At 36.2% G+C, this 23088-nt stretch overlaps 1 protein-coding gene across 1 annotated transcript in view; it reads left to right on the top strand.

Annotated features, from left to right (window-relative positions):
• The first annotated feature begins 18283 nt into the window (after nt 1-18283).
• Nucleotides 18284-23088, top strand: part of LOC129004382 (ileal sodium/bile acid cotransporter-like) — an 83140-nt gene continuing 78335 nt past the window's right edge. Inside the window, exon 1 of the mRNA XM_054432957.1 lies at nt 18284-18492. The gene's annotated coding sequence lies outside the window, so the exon portion shown is untranslated. The remainder of the gene's footprint in view (nt 18493-23088) is intronic.

Below are 23088 nucleotides of genomic sequence, written 5' to 3'. Positions count from 1 at the left end.
CTATTAGGTTACAAATGCGCCCCAAAACGACTTTTCGTTCTCAATTGATCCCCTATCAATGACCTGTGTTGCCTGTACAGCGAGGCATTTTGAGAAGGAGAAAACCGGCCGTAATGCTTTAGGTTTATCAATAACAAAGATAAACATGGACAACCTTATATGGCTATTTACACAGAAAATATTAGTATGTTTTCTGTGCTATAAGTCAAGAAATGATTGTCGAAAACATTAAAAAGCAACTCCAGGGTATGAAATATGATGCAATATTTACAGGAAACGTTGATAAATGTTATATAAATCGTGAATAGCTTTTTTTGTTACACGTTGATAATCTTTGAGTTGACTCTTTTAAACTCATTTTAAATATGACTGTTATTCGTTTTGAAATAACTCCTGTATTACTTTGCAATTGCTCGAATTCGAGCAACATGTGCACTAGTTAATATTAGTGAGTAAAGTGGTGTATGGATTTCATAACCATTATTTTACTAGAGACCGTTGTGTTTAACCATAACGGGCACTGTTGCTAGTAGATCTATAAAGCAGTTCCTTTGCTTCCTTCATTAGATATAAAATATGGACTAACAAGATTGGGTAACATTTAATTGCGAAGCATTCGTTTTGGCTTGAAACTGTCAGATATTGTATTTGCGAAGGTTTATATGTATTCCTATACAGTAATAGTTTTCCCAGCATATCTGGAAAAGTGCACACTAAATATGGAAACCAACTCCTGTTCTGAATTTAAGAAATTTCTACTAAGATTCCCGTACGTAGAATGGGCACCAGCTACCTAATTCCAAATCAACTAATTATTATTTATTATTTAATTATCGTCTTCAAATTAAGTGATGGTTGCTCTTAAAATAATAAATTTAACATAAGCAAATCCATATATCTATACTTATTTAATACGCAAGCAGGTTTTTTGTGACAATTACTCCTCAGAAACTACTGAACCGATTGACATGTTTTTGGTGTCATTGGAAAGACCGTAACGTGAAGTTGTGCAGGAAACTTTCTTTTAGGGAAATAATTAGAGAGTGAGGCCCTGGAGCCCTTTAAAGTTTCGTATTTCTCCATAAGATTAACATGGTAATAAACACAAAAAACCACCATGCTCATGTAGGGTGTGTTTTGTTGACATTGTTATGCAACTCCAACTGTTGTCAGAAATTAAAAGTGAGAAAAAGAAAATATGTGAATTGAAAACAGTCAATAAGTTTGCTAATTTAACAGTTTACTACAAACATTTACTGACTTTGTTGAAATGAAATATCTAGAGTCGATTTGCAAACTATGTAAACATAGGAAAGTAGTAAAACACCACCAAGGAGTAGAAATAGAAATAATGTTTTTTTTTTCGTTTATAATCGTTATTATAGACAACCTAATGCGGCTATGAGTAAGTCTATTTGTAGAAAACTCTAAAAAACAAGATCATCTTTTGAAAAATGATAAGATATTTACAAGAAATGTTGATTATATCGACCTGTTATGTACATATTGAGTATTTCCATAATCTTTGAGTCGAATCTTTTAAAGTCATCAGAAATTATGAATGTTATTCGTTTTAAAATAACGCCTGTAATACTTAGCAATTGCTCGAATTCGAGCAAGAGGGACACTAGTACTTATTTAATACGCAAGCAGGATTTTTGTGACAATTACTCCTCCGAAACTACTGAACCGATTGACATGTTTTTGGTCTCATTGGAAAGAGCGTAACGTGAAGTTGTGCAGGAGACTTTCATTTTAGGGGAATAATACCTTTTTATTGTTATCTTGCAAATACTGTCATGACATCCACTTAACCCATAAGGCCCATGTTAAATTTCTAAAAGTTTAAATTCACATTGGGAAAACCCCCGTGGTCCGATTTGTTCCATTTCAGATTTATACCTTCCCGTGGTTGGGTACTATGACTGTGCTAAATTTCATGCAGATCGCTTCAGCCGTTCATGAGGAGTATTTGTAAAACTAAAGCAGGAGTGTAGTATAAGAGCTTCGCTCCGTTCAAAAAGGTAAACAAAAGTTGTAACATGTGTTTACAAATAAATCATCTAAACTAGCACATTGCAAAATAGAGAACAAAAGGGAAGAACAATCGGATTGATACCGTTGAGCATTATTTGCTACAAAATGTATAACCAATAAGGATTATGCACCATTGGCTTTTGATGTTACAAGTAGACATTTTTCATTTACGTGAACCAGACGTACAATTTACTTTGAATACTGCACATAGGGATTCCAAATTATGCGAACCAAATATATCATTAACTTTGGATACAGCAATTAGACATTACATTAACGTGAACCAGATGCATTATTGACTTTAGATACTGGAAGTATAGATATCCCATTTACAAGAAACAGAGACATTGACTTTGATACTACAAGTAGACATCCGATTTACGTGAACCAAATGTATCATTAACTTTGGATAGGTACTGCAAGTAGACATTCCATTAACTTGAACCAGACGTGCCATTGACTTTAGATACTGCAAGTAGACATGTAATTTATGAGAACCAGATGAACCATCGACTTTAAATACTGCAAGTAGACATTTCATTTGCGTGAACCAAATGTGCCATTGACATTAGATACTTCAAGTAGACATTTAATTTATTAGAACCGGATAGACCATTGACTTCGGATACTGTAAGAAGACATCCCCTTTACATATAACACATTTGGGTTCTGCAAGTAGACATTCCATTATTTATGTGAATCATACGTACCATTGACTTAGGATTCGTTAAGGAGACATCTCATTACGTGAACCAAATGTACCATTGACTTTGGATACTGCAAGTAGACATTCCATTATTTATGTGAATCATACGTACCATTGACTTAGGATTCGTTAAGGAGACATCTCATTACGTGAACCAAATGTACCATTGACTTTGGATACTGCAAGTAGACATTCCATTTACTTGAACCAAAATGTGCCATTTGCATTGGATACATCAATAGACATTTAATTTATAAAAACAGAAAGACCATTGGATTTAGATAGGTACTGCAAGTATACATCTCATTAACGTGAACCAATTGTACCATTGACTTGGGATACTGTAAGTAGACTAGACATCCCGTTTACGTGATATAAATGCACCATTGACACTGGATACTGCAAAGAGACATCTCATTTACGTTAACCAAAAGGAGCATTGACTTTGGATACTGTAAGTATACTTCCCATTTACGTATAACAAATGTAGCATTACCTTTGGGTTCTGCAAGTAGACATTCCATTGTTTATGTGAACCAAACGTACCACTGAATAAGAGGATTCAACCAGGAGATGTCTCAATTACGTGAACTAGATTTAGCATTGACTTTGGATACAGCAAGTAGACATTCCATTTACATATAACAGACGTAGCATTGACTTAAAAAATTATTAATATACTTGCTCCGCTCAATATTGCAAGCATACAACTGCATTGCACACCTAGTATATATAGATGATGATGATGATGATATTTTGTTCTGCATCATCTGATGTTTTGCAATATAACGATCAATTACGAAATCTTTGGAAAATCTGAATACTACAATAACTCTTAAAATAATTTCTTATCGAATTATCTTATATCTATTGTACGTGTTGGTACAATAGATATAATTGTACTGAGATATAATTACCAGGATTACTATATATTTAGCTAAGTAAATTCCCTCACCTCATCACATCAGTAAGCCTCTCTATGAGTGATTTTGATCTTTTTAAACCATGGATCTTTCATATAACGTAACACACTAAAGAAATTTACACAGTTAGTTCTTGAGGGTGTAAAACTCTCTAGCCTCTACTCCTCTGTAGAGGTAAAAGAAACTTACGAAAACCTTGACCAAACAAAATTTACTTCAAAGGGGGGAATGTAACTAGGGTAGAGTACTCACTAGGTGGAGGACCTCTAGGATCGTGGAATAAGTGAACACCAGTTCCAGTATAATAATTATGATTTAATAAAAATAACTAAATGTGCACACATAAAATAAGTACATAAAATGAAGATAATTGTTATACAGTGATATTATTATTATTCAGAATAGAAAAATTACAAATAAAATTGAAATAATATAAATGACTATTTAGAGCCTATTTTGTTTTTATACTCTGTTTCTTGTATAAGGATATTTAAAGAAAATTTCCCTTAACACTTAAATTGTATTAAAAAATTCTTTATACAAAATGATAAGAAATAAAATATTTCCCTTGAGACTTAAATGTTATTAGTTATATGAATCGTAAACACTTAAAACATTCTAAGCTAAATTAAACCCAATATTTACATACAAGTTAGTTCATCCCTCTGATAATATATATTAACTAAACATACATTTAAAATACGTGCTTACGTGGTTAACACCCTAATTTTCAATTATTTACTCATATTTGAAATTGCCTCTATTATTATATACACGTCTATATTAATAGTCTAACTAACAGGTTTATTTATTTGGATTCGTTTTGAATCCTGTTTTATTCAAACTTCAAAATTGCTCTTGTTTAGGTTGACCCCTTTTAGTTTAATTGAGGGATGAAGTTTATATGAATTTTAAAGAAACTCTACTTCGTCTGCCCTATTTTTATATATTTACTTTATCTTTCTTATAGTTTATTTATTTCATTTATATATAGATTTTGTTATATCTTATGGAGTTTCTCCTTAACATTTAAGTTGTGCACGCTACCAATTGAGTGAAGATATTTGGACATACCACAAGACGAGGCAGTTGGGCAACGATTGGAAGGTTCCCCGGGGCGTTCCTTTGGTCACAGAAAACGTACTACTATGACCTACTACTACGTACCTATAACCCTATGGTTATAGTAGTACGTTTTCTGTGCTTTGGTGCGGGCGTAGACTCCGGGGTTGTTCGCTCGAGACTCAAGGGTTGATCCAAGCGTAGTCCTTCCTCTCGTCGTCGGTCGCTCGTCCTATGGGCCGTCCTCTTCGGGTTGCTTTGGTCCTTGGTAGTGTGGTAGTGTAGTGGTGCCTTTGGTCTTGAAGAATAGCCGTGGTTGTGTCCTCGTGATCTTGAGTCTGGTCGGGATCTTAATAGGTGCTTCAAACTACCCTGTTAAGTCACTGTCCCTACTCGATCCGGGACTCCCGACGGTTTCTTCTTTGAAGTGCTACTTCTTGAGACCTCTCCAAGACTGATTAACACTTTTCTTCCCCAAGACCTCCTTTCCCCTCCTGGATTATCGGTTCTTCCCCCCGATGTCTTCGGGAAACGCCTACCCTCCAATCATCGGTGGAATATCTTCGATCATCGTCCTCATTGGCTTCTCCCCTCATGACCAGCCTCCAGATGGCGTGGTGCTGACCGTAAGTAAAATTATTTCTTTATGCATGTAAAATTTCTCGGAATCGATGGGAACAATATTGTTTCTCGTCGATTGTTCCCATCGGTTACAATTTCTTCTACGATGCATTCCAGATCGAAATTCAATCTATGCCTGGCTTGTTCTCAGCCAGGTCTTTGCCCATGAGAACGTGACTTGAACTTGAGATCTTGCGATCATCTTTACTTTTCATTCCTATGAGGGGTCAGCGAACGTTTTGTATTGTTCATGAGTATGTAAAGAAAATGATTTAATAATTTAAATTTTTAATTTCCATATGTTTATAAGGGCATTTAACAACCGCGCAATTAATAAGTACTGTAAACCATATTACTGTAAAAGGCCGGTCTTTGTCACAAAAACATACTTCTTTGTATAAGGATTGTTATGTAAATGCAGTTGTCATCGTAATTTACAATTATTGATCTGTCTAAGTGTTATTTTTTCAATAAATGTAAATATCTTGTTTGGTAAACAAAGGATGTAATTGAATCTGTAAGTTAAGACAAGTATGCGAAAACTACAGTTTTCCATTAGCTCAAGCCTAAATTATATTGTATGTAATGTAGCTTGTTATATTTCGTTATTTTTGTCACGTAAAAACATTTAAATTCTGTATGATGTATAAACATAAAAAAATTTAACAACAAATTCATTTGAAAGTAAAGTTTAGACATTGGTACGGTCGACATTGGTACATTATCATTGGCGAAAATGCACATGCACATTAACATTAATGCGGCTATGTTCAGTTCAGTTCAAAAATCTTTATTCACATAAAAAACATTTTTTTTATACAAACATTCAACCATGTGTTGTAAAACACGTGTGGTTGAAAAACTTAACACTGTCTTGAGTAGGTTCATTTTATTTTAACTGTCTTTTTTCTGTTTAACTTTAAATTCACTGTCACTGATACCTTATATCTAATTAGATTTTTCTCAAACACTTATGGTTCATCCCTTCACTGGCTATTCACTCTTACATACTATTTTATATTTACAAATCGTTTAACGGTATATGCTACATTCGATAATTAATTATTTCACTTTGTTTGATTGAGTTATTCTTTATCAATTCCTTTAATTTATTTTTATATAATTCAATTTTCAAATCCTGCATATTTTTGAGTACTCTAAAATTAAAGTTAAAACATTTTACTACTTTATGGTAACACTGTAACCTGCTTGTGTCTTTCATAACAGGTGGTATCATAAGCATACCCTCAGTATAGTTTCTCGTACTCCTATTAATAACAACTGTTTGAAATAAACTAGTAAACTTTTTATCCTACTAATACTAGTAGTACGCTTATTCTGCGCGTAACGGGATGAGTGAACATGAGCGCAATAATGAAAGAGTCCACCCTCACCTAGCATACTTACCGGTGTCACTGGTGAACACAATAATGTTATTTGTATGGGCAAATCAACCCATGAGTCGGGGCAAATAATGGTGAGTCGGTGGCTCAGTCGGTAGCGTCACGCGAACTTCGGGCCCAAGGCAGCAATGTCGTGGGTTCGGATCCTGGTCACTGCCACTAAATTTTATCAGTACAGTTCACCTTTGTACCGTACCGGCCCACCCCTTGCTTTGCTGTAAACGATCCACGCACGGGCGCTTAGTCTATGTGGACGGGCAAATGCAAGGTTAAAAGAGGCTGCCAACCTGTTAAAAAAAACCAAATCTCAGTCAACAACAATCCTAACTTCTAGTCAATTAATTAACCAAAGTCATTGGTAATATACGTAATGTATTTCCTGTTTCCCTCTCTTCTCATAGCATTTTATTATTGCAGATACATTAATCTAACTGTCACAAAGAGTTCCCACACTCTAGACTGTTCACCTTGACTACTTCCTTCACCACTTCCTACGTCGTGGACCTGTTTCCCTCTCTTCTCATAGCATTTTATTATTGCAGATACATTAATCTAACTGTCACAAAGGGTTCCCACACTCCGGACTCCTCGCCTCGACTACTCCCTTACCACTTCCTACGTCGTGGACCTGTTTCCCTCCCTTCCCATAGCATTCTTAGAATTGCAGATGCATTTATCTAACTGCCACCAACGGTTCCCACACTCCGCACTGCTCGCCTCATGCTCGATACTGTACATTATTCTAATTATCACAAAGGGTTTCTACACTCCGGAATGCTCGCCTCGACTACTTCCTTCACCACTTCCTACGTCGTAGACCTGTTTCCCTCCCTTCCTATAGCATTTTAGAATTTCAAATATATTAATTTAACTTTCACAAAGGGTTCCCACACTCCGGACTGTTCACCTTGACTACATCCTTCACCGCTTCCTACGTCGTGGGCCTGTTTCCCTCCCTTCCTATAGCATTTTAGAATTTCAAACAGATTAATTTAACTTTCACAAAGTGTTCCCACACTCCGGACTACTCACCTTGACTACATCCTTCACCGCTTCCTACGTCGTGGACCTGTTTCCCTCCCTTCCTACAGCATTTTAGTATTGAAGGTATATTAATCTAACTGTCACAAAGGGTTTCTACACTCCGGACTGCTCGCCTAGACTACTTCCATCACCAATTCCTACGTCGTGGACCTGTTTCCCTCCCTTCCCATAGCATTTTAGAATTGCAGTTACACTAATCTAACTGTCACAAAGGGTTTCTACACTCCGGACTGCTCGCCTCAACTACTTCCATCACCGCTTCCTACGTCGTGGACCTGTTTCCCTCCCTTCCCATAGCATTTTAGAATTGCAGTTACACTAATCTAACTGTCACAAAGGGTTTCTACACTCCAGAATGCTCGCCTCGACTACTTCCATTACCACTTCCTACGTCGTGGACCTGTTTCCTTCCCTTCCTATAGCATTTTAGTATTGCAGGTATATTAATCTAACTGTCACAAAGGGTTTCTACACCCCGGACTGCTCGCCTGGACTACTTCCATTACCACTTCCTACGTCATGGACCTGTTTCCCTCCCTTCCCATAGCATTTTAGAATTGCAGTTACACTAATCTAACTGTCACAAAGGGTTTCTACACTCCGGACTGCTCGCCTCAACTACTTCCATCACCGCTTCCTACGTCGTGGACCTGTTTCCCTCCCTTCCTACAGCATTTTAATATTGCAGTTACATTAAGCTAACTGTCACAAAGGGTTTCTACACTCCAGAATGCTCGCCTCGACTGCTTCCATTACCACTTCCTACGTCGTGAACCTGTTTCCCTCCCTTCCCATAGCATTTTAGAATTGCAGTTACACTAATCTAACTGTCACAAAGGATTTCTACACTCCAGAATGCTCGCCTCGACTACTTCCATTACCACTTCCTACGTCGTGGACCTGTTTCCTTCCCTTCCTATAGCATTTTAGTATTGCAGGTATATTAATCTAGCTGCCACAAAGGGTTTCTACACTCCGGACTTCTCGCCTTGACTACTTTCTTTACCGCTTCCTACGTCGTGGACCTGTTTCCCTCCCTTCCTATAGCATTTTATTATGGCAGATAAATTAATCTAACTGCCACAAAGGGTTCCCACACTCCGGACTGCTCGCCTCGACTACTTCCTTCACTACTTCCTAAGTGTCGTGGACCTGTTTCCCTCCCTTCTCATAGCATTTTTAGAATTGCAGATACATTATTCTAATTGTCACAAAGGCTTCCCACACTCCGGACTGCTCACATTGACTACTTCCTTCACCACTTCCTACATCGTGGACCTGTTTCTCTCCCTTCCCATAGCATTTTTTAGAATTGCAGATACATTATTCCAACTGTCATAAAGGCCCCCCACACTCCGCAGCGCTCGCATTGACTACTTCCTTCACTATTACCTTCACTACTTCGTACATCGTAGACCTGTTTCTCTATTTTTCCATAGCATTTAAGTATTACAGATACGTTAATTTAACAGTCATAAAGGGTTTCCGTACTCCTTTCTTTTCACTGCTCACCTTTCCGCTTCCTTTACCACTCTCTACGTCGGGGACCTTTCCCCCCCTTCGCATAGCATTTTAGTATAAAAATATACCAACATCTTTGAATATTTAATATTCAATGCCAACATTAAAATGTAAAAAGCTGCTTGGTTCTAAATACATACATACCTATATACTTTTAATTTGAAGGTGAATTTTAATACTGAAAATAAACGGTATATAACTGCCGAATAATATTGTTAAGTTCAATTTATTATTCTGAAAGTTGTGAAATTTAATTAGCTTAAATAACATTATTCTGAAAGCTGTGAAATTATAATGATATATATTCATAGACGCCAAACTGTTTACTCCATGAATGAAAGAGCTTAGAGTAAAAGTCGTTCTCTCTGTCTTAAGTAGACAACAAAATTGTTGGTCGCAAAACGTAAACAAATAAAAAGAAGAAGAAGGTAGCTCCTAATGTTATTCTTATGGGACAAATTTAAAAATGTTTTTTAAGTATTTTATTATTACTACTGAGTGGAATTGTCTAGAATTTTAATGGTGTCTTTACACTGGTGTCATAACTATTTGTGCAAAATTTGAACGCTATAAGTGCAACGGTTCTTGAGTTTTAGGTGCGTCACGCGAACTTCGGGCCCAAGGCAGCAATGTCGTGGGTTCGGATCCTGGTCACTGCCACTAAATTTTATCAGTACAGTTCACCTTTGTACCGTACCGGCTCACCCCTTGCTTTGCTGTAAACGATCCACGCACGGGCGCTTAGTCTATGTGGACGGGCAAATGCAAGGTTAAAAGAGGCTGCCAACCTGTTAAAAAAACCAAATCTCAGTCAACAACAATCCTAACTTCTAGTCAATTAATTAACCAAAGTCATTGGTAATATACGTAATGTATTTCCTGTTTCCCTCTCTTCTCATAGCATTTTATTATTGCAGATACATTAATCTAACTGTCACAAAGAGTTCCCACACTCTAGACTGTTCACCTTGACTACTTCCTTCACCACTTCCTACGTCGTGGACCTGTTTCCCTCTCTTCTCATAGCATTTTATTATTGCAGATACATTAATCTAACTGTCACAAAGGGTTCCCACACTCCGGACTCCTCGCCTCGACTACTCCCTTACCACTTCCTACGTCGTGGACCTGTTTCCCTCCCTTCCCATAGCATTCTTAGAATTGCAGATGCATTTATCTAACTGCCACCAACGGTTCCCACACTCCGCACTGCTCGCCTCATGCTCGATACTGTACATTATTCTAATTATCACAAAGGGTTTCTACACTCCGGAATGCTCGCCTCGACTACTTCCTTCACCACTTCCTACGTCGTAGACCTGTTTCCTTCCCTTCCTATAGCATTTTAGTATTGCAGGTATATTAATCTAACTGTCACAAAGGGTTTCTACACCCCGGACTGCTCGCCTGGACTACTTCCATTACCACTTCCTACGTCATGGACCTGTTTCCCTCCCTTCCCATAGCATTTTAGAATTGCAGTTACACTAATCTAACTGTCACAAAGGGTTTCTACACTCCGGACTGCTCGCCTCAACTACTTCCATCACCGCTTCCTACGTCGTGGACCTGTTTCCCTCCCTTCCCATAGCATTTTAGAATTGCAGTTACACTAATCTAACTGTCACAAAGGGTTTCTACACTCCAGAATGCTCGCCTCGACTACTTCCATTACCACTTCCTACGTCGTGGACCTGTTTCCTTCCCTTCCTATAGCATTTTAGTATTGCAGGTATATTAATCTAACTGTCACAAAGGGTTTCTACACCCCGGACTGCTCGCCTGGACTACTTCCATTACCACTTCCTACGTCATGGACCTGTTTCCCTCCCTTCCCATAGCATTTTAGAATTGCAGTTACACTAATCTAACTGTCACAAAGGGTTTCTACACTCCGGACTGCTCGCCTCAACTACTTCCATCACCGCTTCCTACGTCGTGGACCTGTTTCCCTCCCTTCCTACAGCATTTTAATATTGCAGTTACATTAAGCTAACTGTCACAAAGGGTTTCTACACTCCAGAATGCTCGCCTCGACTGCTTCCATTACCACTTCCTACGTCGTGAACCTGTTTCCCTTCCTTCCCATAGCATTTTAGAATTGCAGTTACACTAATCTAACTGTCACAAAGGATTTCTACACTCCAGAATGCTCGCCTCGACTACTTCCATTACCACTTCCTACGTCGTGGACCTGTTTCCTTCCCTTCCTATAGCATTTTAGTATTGCAGGTATATTAATCTAGCTGCCACAAAGGGTTTCTACACTCCGGACTTCTCGCCTTGACTACTTTCTTTACCGCTTCCTACGTCGTGGACCTGTTTCCCTCCCTTCCTATAGCATTTTATTATGGCAGATAAATTAATCTAACTGCCACAAAGGGTTCCCACACTCCGGACTGCTCGCCTCGACTACTTCCTTCACTACTTCCTAAGTGTCGTGGACCTGTTTCCCTCCCTTCTCATAGCATTTTTAGAATTGCAGATACATTATTCTAATTGTCACAAAGGCTTCCCACACTCCGGACTGCTCACATTGACTACTTCCTTCACCACTTCCTACATCGTGGACCTGTTTCTCTCCCTTCCCATAGCATTTTTTAGAATTGCAGATACATTATTCCAACTGTCATAAAGGCCCCCCACACTCCGCAGCGCTCGCATTGACTACTTCCTTCACTATTACCTTCACTACTTCGTACATCGTAGACCTGTTTCTCTATTTTTCCATAGCATTTAAGTATTACAGATACGTTAATTTAACAGTCATAAAGGGTTTCCGTACTCCTTTCTTTTCACTGCTCACCTTTCCGCTTCCTTTACCACTCTCTACGTCGGGGACCTTTCCCCCCCTTCGCATAGCATTTTAGTATAAAAATATACCAACATCTTTGAATATTTAATATTCAATGCCAACATTAAAATGTAAAAAGCTGCTTGGTTCTAAATACATACATACCTATATACTTTTAATTTGAAGGTGAATTTTAATACTGAAAATAAACGGTATATAACTGCCGAATAATATTGTTAAGTTCAATTTATTATTCTGAAAGTTGTGAAATTTAATTAGCTTAAATAACATTATTCTGAAAGCTGTGAAATTATAATGATATATATTCATAGACGCCAAACTGTTTACTCCATGAATGAAAGAGCTTAGAGTAAAAGTCGTTCTCTCTGTCTTAAGTAGACAACAAAATTGTTGGTCGCAAAACGTAAACAAATAAAAAGAAGAAGAAGGTAGCTCCTAATGTTATTCTTATGGGACAAATTTAAAAATGTTTTTTAAGTATTTTATTATTACTACTGAGTGGAATTGTCTAGAATTTTAATGGTGTCTTTACACTGGTGTCATAACTATTTGTGCAAAATTTGAACGCTATAAGTGCAACGGTTCTTGAGTTTTAGGTGCGAACACACACACACACACACACACATACTCCAGCGGACAACTTTTCTCCGACGCCGCTATGCTATACACGATACATAGATTCGTTCACTTCGTTCACTCATCCTACTAATATTATAAATGAGAAAGTTTGGATGTATAGATGTATAGATGTATGGATGTATGGATGTATGTTTGTGACAAGTGAACGCGAAAAATACTGGTTGGATTGGGCTGAAATTTGGCATGATGATAGCTCACATTCCCGATTAACATATAGGCATATTCTTATTTCAAAAATCCATTCGGGCTCCGCCCCAGTGGCTCTGGAGTTTCCCATGTTAACCTTATGAATGGAATTATTGAATCTTAACAGCTGTTTCAATTAAACAAGTTGGTTCTGTTCTATGATGTTCAATAGCAATTCAATATTATTATTATGCAATTCAATAGCATTAAAGTTACAAGGATTACCAACAGGGTGCAGCACTATTATTTCTTTTACATTTATGACAACAGCTAATTTGCAAGCAAAAGGTGAGTGAGCGTAGCGAACGAACTTCAACCTGGAGGCGAGTTAGCGTAGTGAACGAGCTAACCTGAAGGCAAGTGAGCGTAGCGAACGAGCTAACCTGAAGGCAAGTGAGCGCAGCGAATGAGCTCCAACCTAAAGGTGAGTGAGCGTAGCGAACGAACTTCAACCTGGAGGCGAGTTAGCGTAGCGAACGAGCTAACCTGAAGGCAAGTGAGCGCAGCGAACGAGCTCCAACCTAAAGGTGAGTGAGCGTAGCGAACAAACTTCAACCAGGACGTGATTGAGCCATGCGAACGAGATAATCTTGAAAATTAAGAAGTTAAACGGGGCAAAGCCCGCGGGTTACAGCTAGTCTATTATAAATGAGAAAGTTTGGATGTATGGATGTATGGATGGATGTATGGATGTATGTTTGTGACAAGTGAACGCGAAAAATACTGGTCGGATTGGGCTGAAATTTGGCATGATGATAGCTCACATTCCCGATTAACATATAGGCATATTCTTAGTTCAAAAATCCTTTCGGGCTCCGCCCCAGTGGCTCTGGAGTTTCCCATGTTAACCTTATGAGAAATGGAATTATTGAATCTTAACAGCTGTTTCAATTAAACAAGTTGGTTCTGTTCTATGATGTTCAATGGCATTAAAGTTACAAGGATTACCAACAGGGTGCAGCACTATTATTTCTTTTACATTTATGACAACAGCTAATTTGCAACCAAAAGGTGAGTGAGAGTAGCGAACGAACTTCAACCTGGAGGCGAGTTAGCGTAGCGAACGAGCTAACCTGAAGGCAAGTGAGTGCAGCGAACGAGCTCCAACCTAAAGGTGAGTGAGCGTAGCGAACAAACTTCAACCAGGACGTGATTGAGCCATGCGAACGAGATAATCTTGAAAATTAAGAAGTTAAACGGGACAGAGCCCGCGGGTTACAGCTATTTGAATATAAATATATCTTCTCTAGCTGCATTACGTCCAAGTACTGAAACAGTGGTGCAGCTGAGTCAAATTTCTTTACACCACAAATAGTTTTTAATGTAAGCTTTTGCATTATTACAATTGGTTTAAGTATTGTTGAAAACGTCCCTCCCCAATGAATTAAACCATACTTAAGAGTAGATTCAAACCAGGATAAATAGCGTTCTAAGAAGTTTAGGAGTAATAAACTGTCTCAAATGAAAGAAATTATAGTTAATTTTTCTACGTTTTTTACATAGTTGATTAACATGTGTATGCCATTTTAAATCTGAATCTATATGAAGGCCAAGATACTTGACCGAATCAACAAAATTTATTTTTGTACAGCAACAATCACGAAAACAAGTAACTAAATGACAACGTAGATCGATCTCTTCTTTCAACGACTCTGTCAAATGAGGTTTGTAAGTAAATATCATTGCATTAGATTTAGAAGTATTGACGATTAATTTGTTTCTTATCACCCAATTTGATATTACGTCCAAATCATTATTAATTTTCATCCTCAGTAAATCATAATTGTTAGCACTGCATACTAAAGATGTATCATCAGCAAAAGCATATATCTTCGATTTTAAATCCATTGATAACATGTCATTAATATAAATTATGAATAAAATTGGTCCAAGCACTCCCCCTTAAGGGACGCCAAGCCTTTGAGAACATACATCTGAGTAAACGTTTTTTATTTTAACCATCCGTTTTCTTTCATTTAAAAAAGTCTCAAACCACTTAAAACTATTTCCCTGAATTCCATATAACTTTAGTTTATGTAATAATATGTCTTGATTAACTAAGTGAAATGCCTTAGTAAAGTCAAGATAAACTCCTATTGTTGGTTTACGCTCATCAACATGATTAACTATCTCGCTTATATGTCTTTCAACTGCTAGGTCAGTATTTTTACCTTTCATGAACCCAAATTGATTATTTGAAAATAAATTGTTATCTGAAAAATATTTAACTAATTGGCTTTTCACACAAGTTTCTAACAGCTTAGCAAAGGTATTTAAAAGTGATCGGTCGGTAATTATTCATTTGCAATGGATCAGCTGCCTTATATACTGGAACAATGAGTGCTGTTTTTAGACTAGAAGGAAAGTAACCTAGATTTATACATAAATTAAAAATGTGACGTAATATTGGGACAAAAATCTTAACATTTTCTTTTATAGTATTTATGGAAATACCATCAAAGCCAACAGACTGTTTATTTGGTTTGCTTAAGATTAAACTTTCTAATTCTACCTCAGTAATTTCAGATAAACGTAACCTTGAGCTGCACGCTAGACCGATATCCGGCATGGCGGGGAATCCCGGCCCATACAATTCTCTAATCAGCTTATCCGGCATACCAGTAAAATTGTTATTTGAATGAGTCAGCAACTATTTTTTCATTACCCTCAACCTGTACAATTTCATCATCTATATTAATCGATGTTAGTTCATTTTTTGACTTTCTCATAATAGATTTGCATATATTCCAATAAGACTTTGATGCAGCCCTTTACTGCTTCAATTTTAGATGAGTAATAATTAATTTTTTCCCGTCTTTTCAAATTAGAACATTCTCTAGAGAGTTCTTTATATCTATTAAACAAATGTATGTCATAGTGCTTTTTCAATCGAGAGTGAAGTCTGTTTTTTTCATTTATCTTTTTAATTAGTGTGTCCGATATCCATGGAGTTCGATGCCTATTTTTACTGTTAATAGGCCTTAAAAAACTTGATTGCTCAATACATTTATTATAAATATCGTAAAAAACTGTTAGAGATTTATCAACATCCTCACAATCAAACACTGGCATCCAGCTCACTTCAGCCAACCTTCTTTTTAAAATTGAATGATCTACAGCCTTGACAAACTCCTCTTTCAAAGCACTATCACAACTTGTTACGCAATTTACATTAACTCCAGCATGATCAGTAAAGTCATAGTTTTCTAAATTACTATGAAAAATTAAATTAGTCTTACTTCTGATGAATACATGGTCTAAACACTTTACCCAATTTTCTCTCCCCCAAGTTGGCTCATTTATAAACGACTCAAAACCAAATGAGTTCATTATACTTAAATAATCAATGACACTGTTATTTTGTTCTAAAATGCATAAATTTATATCTCCTAACATAATAGCTGTGTTTTTACAATTACTCAAAATACGTTGCAAATCATTGCGGAAAAAATAAAAATCATATTTATAGTTTCTATACAAAGCTATTAAGTCAATTTCAAAAGGTTTATCATTTATGGTAAAAACTAATGTCAGTTTAATTAATTCAACTTCACGTGACTGAAAGCGTTCATAATTTAAAGTTAAATGATTAGAAATATAAATTACCACTCCACCAGTCTATGTGTATAAGTTTAGACACGTTTGTAGAAAACACTAAAAAGGCAATCTTCTAAACAATTTTAAAATATTTACAACTTTAATTATATAGAAATGTTCATAACACAGTAAGTAATTCCATTAGTTGCATAAGCTTTTACGTGAGTCTTTTTAATTAATTGAAAATTAAGTCTGTAATAACTCTTAAAATAGCTCCTGTACCGGTACTTGATAATTGCTTGATTTCTAGCAACGAGTACACAAGTTAAAAATTCAACAATGCATTAACATAACAAGCTCTCTTTCACGCTGCAAGACTAGTAAACGGCAGAAGTAAGGCAGAACGGCAGAACTGCGGTATTGGTTTACCATACACGCCTGCAACGATGCGCTGCAAACCGCGCGACGAGTAGCTAAATGAACCGTAGAGTAAGTGAGCCTTCTAATATTTGTAGAGGGTTCACTTACTCTACAGATCATTGTGCCAATGAACTGTAGAGTAAGTGAGCCGTCTTCTATTTGTGTAATAGTTATCATGAAATAGGCTCGTATAGTATACGAGCCTACTCCTGTAATTTATTTAAATTCAGTATTTTGGCTCGTATACTATACGAGCTTATTCCTGAATTATTCAAGAATTCATACGCTTGGCTCATAGGCACAATGATCTGTAGAGTAAGTGAACCCTCTTAATTTATTTGATATTTTTGATCGGCTCGTATAGTATACGAGCCTGTAGTGCAAGTGAACCTTCAATATTATTTACGAAGCTCGTATAGACTATGATTTGTAGAGTAAGTGAGCCATGTGTTTTAAGAATTACATATTTGGAGGCTCATTGTGTCAATGATTCGTAGAGGGAATGGGCACACGGAAGGGACTAAGGCTAAAGGTGTAGTGACGTCATATCTCTAGTGGTTAATGTCTTCTCTTGAGGCGACACGAATACCGTAACGAAACGATGTGATTTCAGCGGCGTTCGTGGCATAGTTGGTAGCGTTTCGGATTGGAGTTCAGGAGGTCTGGGGTTCGAAACCCGCTGGCAGCACTAACTTTTTGTCAACAAATTTTTCATATCAGCAAGTTTGGTTGGTTAGGTTAGGTTATGACAGTTTAATTTTATAATACTAAATTTTAAAATTAATTTTATAATTAATTAAAAATTATAAGTAATCATTAATTAGATTTTTTCTTATATAGTTTTTATATTATCAGCAAGTCTGGTTGGTTAGGTTATGTTATGACAGTTTAATTTTAAAAATTAAAAATTTATTTTATAATTTTAAAACAATATTTTATAATTAAAAAGTTAATTTTATAACTTATAACAAAAAATAAAAAATAAAAAATTAATTTTTCAACTTAGCAGTCCTAGCGGCGAACGCTGACACTACAAGATATGTTAGCCTTAGTCCCTCCCGTGTGCCCCACCGATTCGTAGAGTAAGTGAACCCTAACCTTAGTAAACCTTGTTCGATTTTTCATTATCAGCAAGTTTGGTTGGTTTGGTTAGGTTATGACAGTTTAATTTTATAAATATTCATTTTTTAACTTATTGAAAAACTGCAGCATAGATATATGAAATGCATGTCAAACAACGCGGGCTTGTTTGGACGCCGTCTGGAGGGGAGGTGGAGGGAGAATCATTTCCCCCACTCCGCAGCGCCAGGGGACAACATCGTGATGATTTAGCGAAGGTTTAGACTCCAGCCAGACCGCTCCAGTGCCAGTGACAGAATAGAGGTGGCCGTGGTGTCGTCTGCATCGAGTCCGAGTGAATGAATGAGAGGATTTTGTTTGTGTGGTGTGAAAGTGGTATTGTTTTTTTAGTGAATGAAAACTCTATAATCTCGGATGATTTTGGTTTGAATTGAAGATTATAATTGATATAAAAAACTGTTCTTTCTTACCCAAACTTGAATCTCCAAAAATTCTCAGGTGAGTTAAAATCTCATGATGCAATGTTTGTACTTAGGTTAATGTTTTAACATAGGCATAAGCCTAGCAATTTGTTTAACGAATTTCCTTAGCAATTAATTATCTTCACGTACATTGGGGCATTCATAAAAAAATACATTTAGTTGACAAAACGTTTGTTATTTTCAAGAGCTTTTATAGAGTCAATTTTTAACCTTGACTTAATCATTTTAGTTGTACGGTACCTTGTTCTTTGTAAAGAAAAAGAAGTAAATATCAATATAAATATTAGAAATAGGCCCTAATTTCCTAATTCTGTATATAATATTATGGTCCAGCTTTAAATTATTAAATAAACTGGTAACTTAGGTACTTGTTCAATATCCTTTGATTTTGTCAGATAGCCTAATGACTGGTTTTGTGATGGCGGTCACATCATCAGGTCCATCCTCGTAGAACGACTCGTTAAATACACTAAAAGTTTACACCGAATACAGGAGACATTATATTTACAAAGTATTTACAATTATTTTCTTGAACTGAGATAGAATACATTGTGGTGCGTGCACGTCGAGCCGGTCACAACTGTTCAGCCTTACTCAAGACAACTTCTTTTGTTCTAATGTTAGGTATTTTAACTTAGACTCTATTGTATTTCATTTATTAATCAGGACCCCTTTAACTACCCACAGAGAAGTAAGAAACTGAGGATACACTCCACGGTAAACTTAACTGGTGTGTAGCATTAGTAGGCTAGTGGTTTCTTGTTAAAAGTCCAACACCACCCCCTTGCCCTCATGTTCGAATAAACGTATGTTTGCACGTTTCTACCAAATTTCATCAAAATCGGACCATTTTGCTCGAGTTAACGTGCTAACGGACACACACATAGCCTATATATATAGGCTACGGTATATTAAAAATTAAAAACATAGTTAACAAAGTACCGTACCCTTTATAAATATTTATTTTATTTTGATTGATGACATGTTTCGGAAACTTAAGTCCATTACGGTATTAAGTCATATTTACCATAGGTAACCTTATTCTTGTATAGTGGTGTTTAAGAATGAGGTTATGGTAATGTGACTTGATAATGGACTTAGTTTCCGAAACATGTTGTCAATCAAAATAAAATAAATATTTAAAAAGGGTACTTTGTTAAGTATGTTTTTAATTAGCCTACTTTCTCCCCCTATACCATAGTATATGGAGAAAGTATTGTTTTCGTCAAAATTTTCGAGTTTGAGTTTTGAGTGGATATATTCGTTAAAAAAGTGGTTTTCGAAGTGATGTCTGTGTGGGTGTGTCTGGATGTGTACAGAGCTAGGGACTACACCTGTGGTCCGATTTCGATGAAATTTGGTATGTAGGTTCTAATCTATGGTACCGTATCTCCAGGCGTTTTTTTCATTTTTTTAAATTTTGATTTTTAATGGGGATTTTCCCATAAAAACTTATAAAAAACAGGAAAAATTGGATTTTCTCAAAAATGGCCCCAACGATTTTGATAAAAATGTAGTATGTTGTAGCCCTTTAAATTCTGAACAAAATGGTACAAATCCCATTTCTGTAAAAATTACGGTTTAAAAGTTATTGTAAATTATGTTATTTTCCCATAAAACCCCATAAAATAACGGAAAAATTGGATTTTCCCAAAAATTGCCCGAACGATTTCGGCAAAAAATTTAGTATGTTATAGTCCTTTATATTCTGAACAAAATGGTACAAATCCCATTTCTGTAAAAATTACGGTTCAAAAGTTATTGTAAATTAGTTATGTTATTTTCCCATAAAAACCCCATAAAATAACGGAAAAATCGAATTTCCCTAAAAATGGCCCGAACGATTTTGATAAAAATTTAGTATGTTATAGTCCTTTAAATTCTGAACAAAATTGTACAAATCCCATTTCCGTATATTTACTCTCTCTGCTTACACATGATAAAGGTTATGACAAACTTATGGGAGAAAGTATGTGTCAGAATGCTGATACCGTCTATTTTTATTATATAACTAGCCCTAAACATACAAGAAAATAATATACATATAATTATTATATACATATCTATATAATTAATACGCTACTGGTACATGAAACTTTGTCAGTTGAACTCCTCCGCCATTTCTTAACCGATTTTATCCATTGACGTCTCATTGGAAAGAGCGTTTCGCGTAGATTTGCAAACTGGCCTTCCATTTTTTTAAAAGTCCCTTGGGCTCTGCCCCAGTGGCTGTTAAAGTTCCCATGTTATCCTTATGGAGAACATGATTGTTTACATTTTGATCAGCTGTATAATCATTGACTATTGGATACAGAAGTTGTATTAATAGTCAAAGGTATAATTTAATTGCTGTTATTTATTTTTCAATTCAATGAAACTTGTTATCTAGTTGCATGTTTTCTTGTAGTATTTTATCGACTGTTATTGTTTCCAAATTTCTATCTACTAGTTAACCGCCCGTGCTTCGCCACGGGAATATTGTCAGCAATAAAAGAAATAATAATTAACAAATACTGTTTATCTTTGTATTTTGTTTAGGGGTTGTTTAATTTTTTATATGAAATAGAACTGATAGTTTACCTGTATAAACTATTTTATGTTAATCAAACCGATATATTATTTAACCAAATGAATGTTTTATATTAATTCGAGTTTCATTTGAAAAATAAATAGTATACGAACTGGGCAATGCTGATAACCTAATAAGCAGCTATTTATGATATTTAGATAATTTCGTCAAGTATATTCCTATGTTCGTCGTTTTTTTTCATTACATTTGTTGTATGGAATAAAGATAGTCACTTAGTCTACATGTAAATCACGCATCAGCAGTTGGTCGCATTTCACGAATCTTTGACCCATACTGTGAGTAAAAGCTGTGTTTACGTCGTATATATAAAGTTGGGCATACTTTGTCCAATGTTAGAGGGTATTAACGGTCCAATTTGATGGAAAAGGAGTAGTGGATTTTAAAACTATGTAGACTACCACTACCAGAAAGATGTTGATTCAAGTGAGACTTAGAACTGGCCATTTCAAATGCAGATTTGTATTATATGTTACTCAAATAGTTTTTTGTCTCTTTTGACCCTTAATACTTATTTTATAGTCGCTGTTGATAAGATTTTCCATTAACTCAAAATGTTGATAAGGAGCTCATTTTACCCCAATTCAAAAAATTGGTATTTTTTAGAAGGGACTTCCAGAGCACATTTAACACCATCACTGCTCTTTACCTTTTTAGTTCGATGGTTCTCTACATTTTTTTTCGTTCTGTATGTCTCTTTACGCCCGGTTAATGATTACCTTTTCTTTTTCTTTATAACGCTATAATGACCCGAGTCAACATTACCATTAAACATCAAGTCAGATACTTCTTCGCCAGAACCGAAATCGTAAGTCACAGTTTCTCAAGCAACTTCCCTGTGTAGGCCTACTCGAACAAATATAGTTAGGGTATAGTTCACTGATAAATTGTAGTTCCAAATATCCCAGCGTACTCGCCATCTCGAGAAGGTAAAATTTGGACGTCGAACACTGATCTTGAGTAAGATTAATCACTTGATAAAATGTTTGTATGTTTACCAATCATTAGCAATTATCTGTACAACTTGCAAGCGGATTTCCCTATGACTGTTCTGGTGGCTATAGAAAATAAATTATATTGATCAAAAGAATAAGTTTCCGTCCCCTACTATGGGTATTATTTCACATTCCATACTCAAACTTAAACTCAATTACCACTTTCCTTCAGATCACTTTGCAGAAAAACTAAAACATTTTTGTGTCCCAGTTAGTCTGTTCTGACTCGAAATTCATAGATTTAAAGTAGTGACAAATCCAATCTAACGACCCCAGTTCAAAAGAGTTGGTATTTTTTGTAGGGACTTCCAGAGCACATTTAACACCAACACTGCTCTTTACCTTTTTAGTTCGATGGTTCTCTACATTTTTTTCCGTTCGGTATGTCTCTTTACGCCCGGTTAATGATTACCTTTTCTTTTTGATTTTGTACTTTTCACACCCTGGGGTTAATGATAAAGTTTTATAACGCTATAATGACCCGAGTCGAGTCAACATTGCCATTAAACATCAAGTCACATACTTCTTCGCCAGAACCGAATGGGAAGTCACAGTTTCTCAAGCAACTTCCTTGTGTACTTGAAACAAAAAAAATTACTGTTATATTGTAGTTACACGTATCCCAGCGTACTCGCCATCTCGAGAAGGTAAAGTTTGGTACCACTGAATGTCTAACACTGATCTTGAGTAAGATTCGTCACCTACTATAAAATGTTTGTATGTTTCCCACTCATTAGCAATTATATGTACAACTTGCAAGCGGATTTCCCCATGATTATTCTGGTGGCCGTAGAGAATAAATTATATTGATCAAAACAATAAGTTTCCGTTCCCTACTATGGGTATTATTTCACATTCCATACTCAAACTTAAACTCAATTACCACTTTCCTTCAGATCACGTTGCAGGAAAACTAAAACATTTCAAAAATAAGAACAGAAACTCCAAGTTTAAGAGGGTTCCCTACCCCCATTGAAAAACGTCAGAAAACCGCTTCGCGCGGTATCATATAGCGATTCTAGTTTTGACA

The sequence above is a fragment of the Macrosteles quadrilineatus genome, unplaced genomic scaffold (assembly GCF_028750875.1).
Source record: "Macrosteles quadrilineatus isolate MER2022 unplaced genomic scaffold, UCM_ALF_1.0 Scaffold_1__1_contigs__length_201487025, whole genome shotgun sequence".
Taxonomy (NCBI): Eukaryota; Metazoa; Arthropoda; class Insecta; order Hemiptera; family Cicadellidae; genus Macrosteles; species Macrosteles quadrilineatus.
This window is presented reverse-complemented; position numbering and strand designations above follow the sequence as displayed.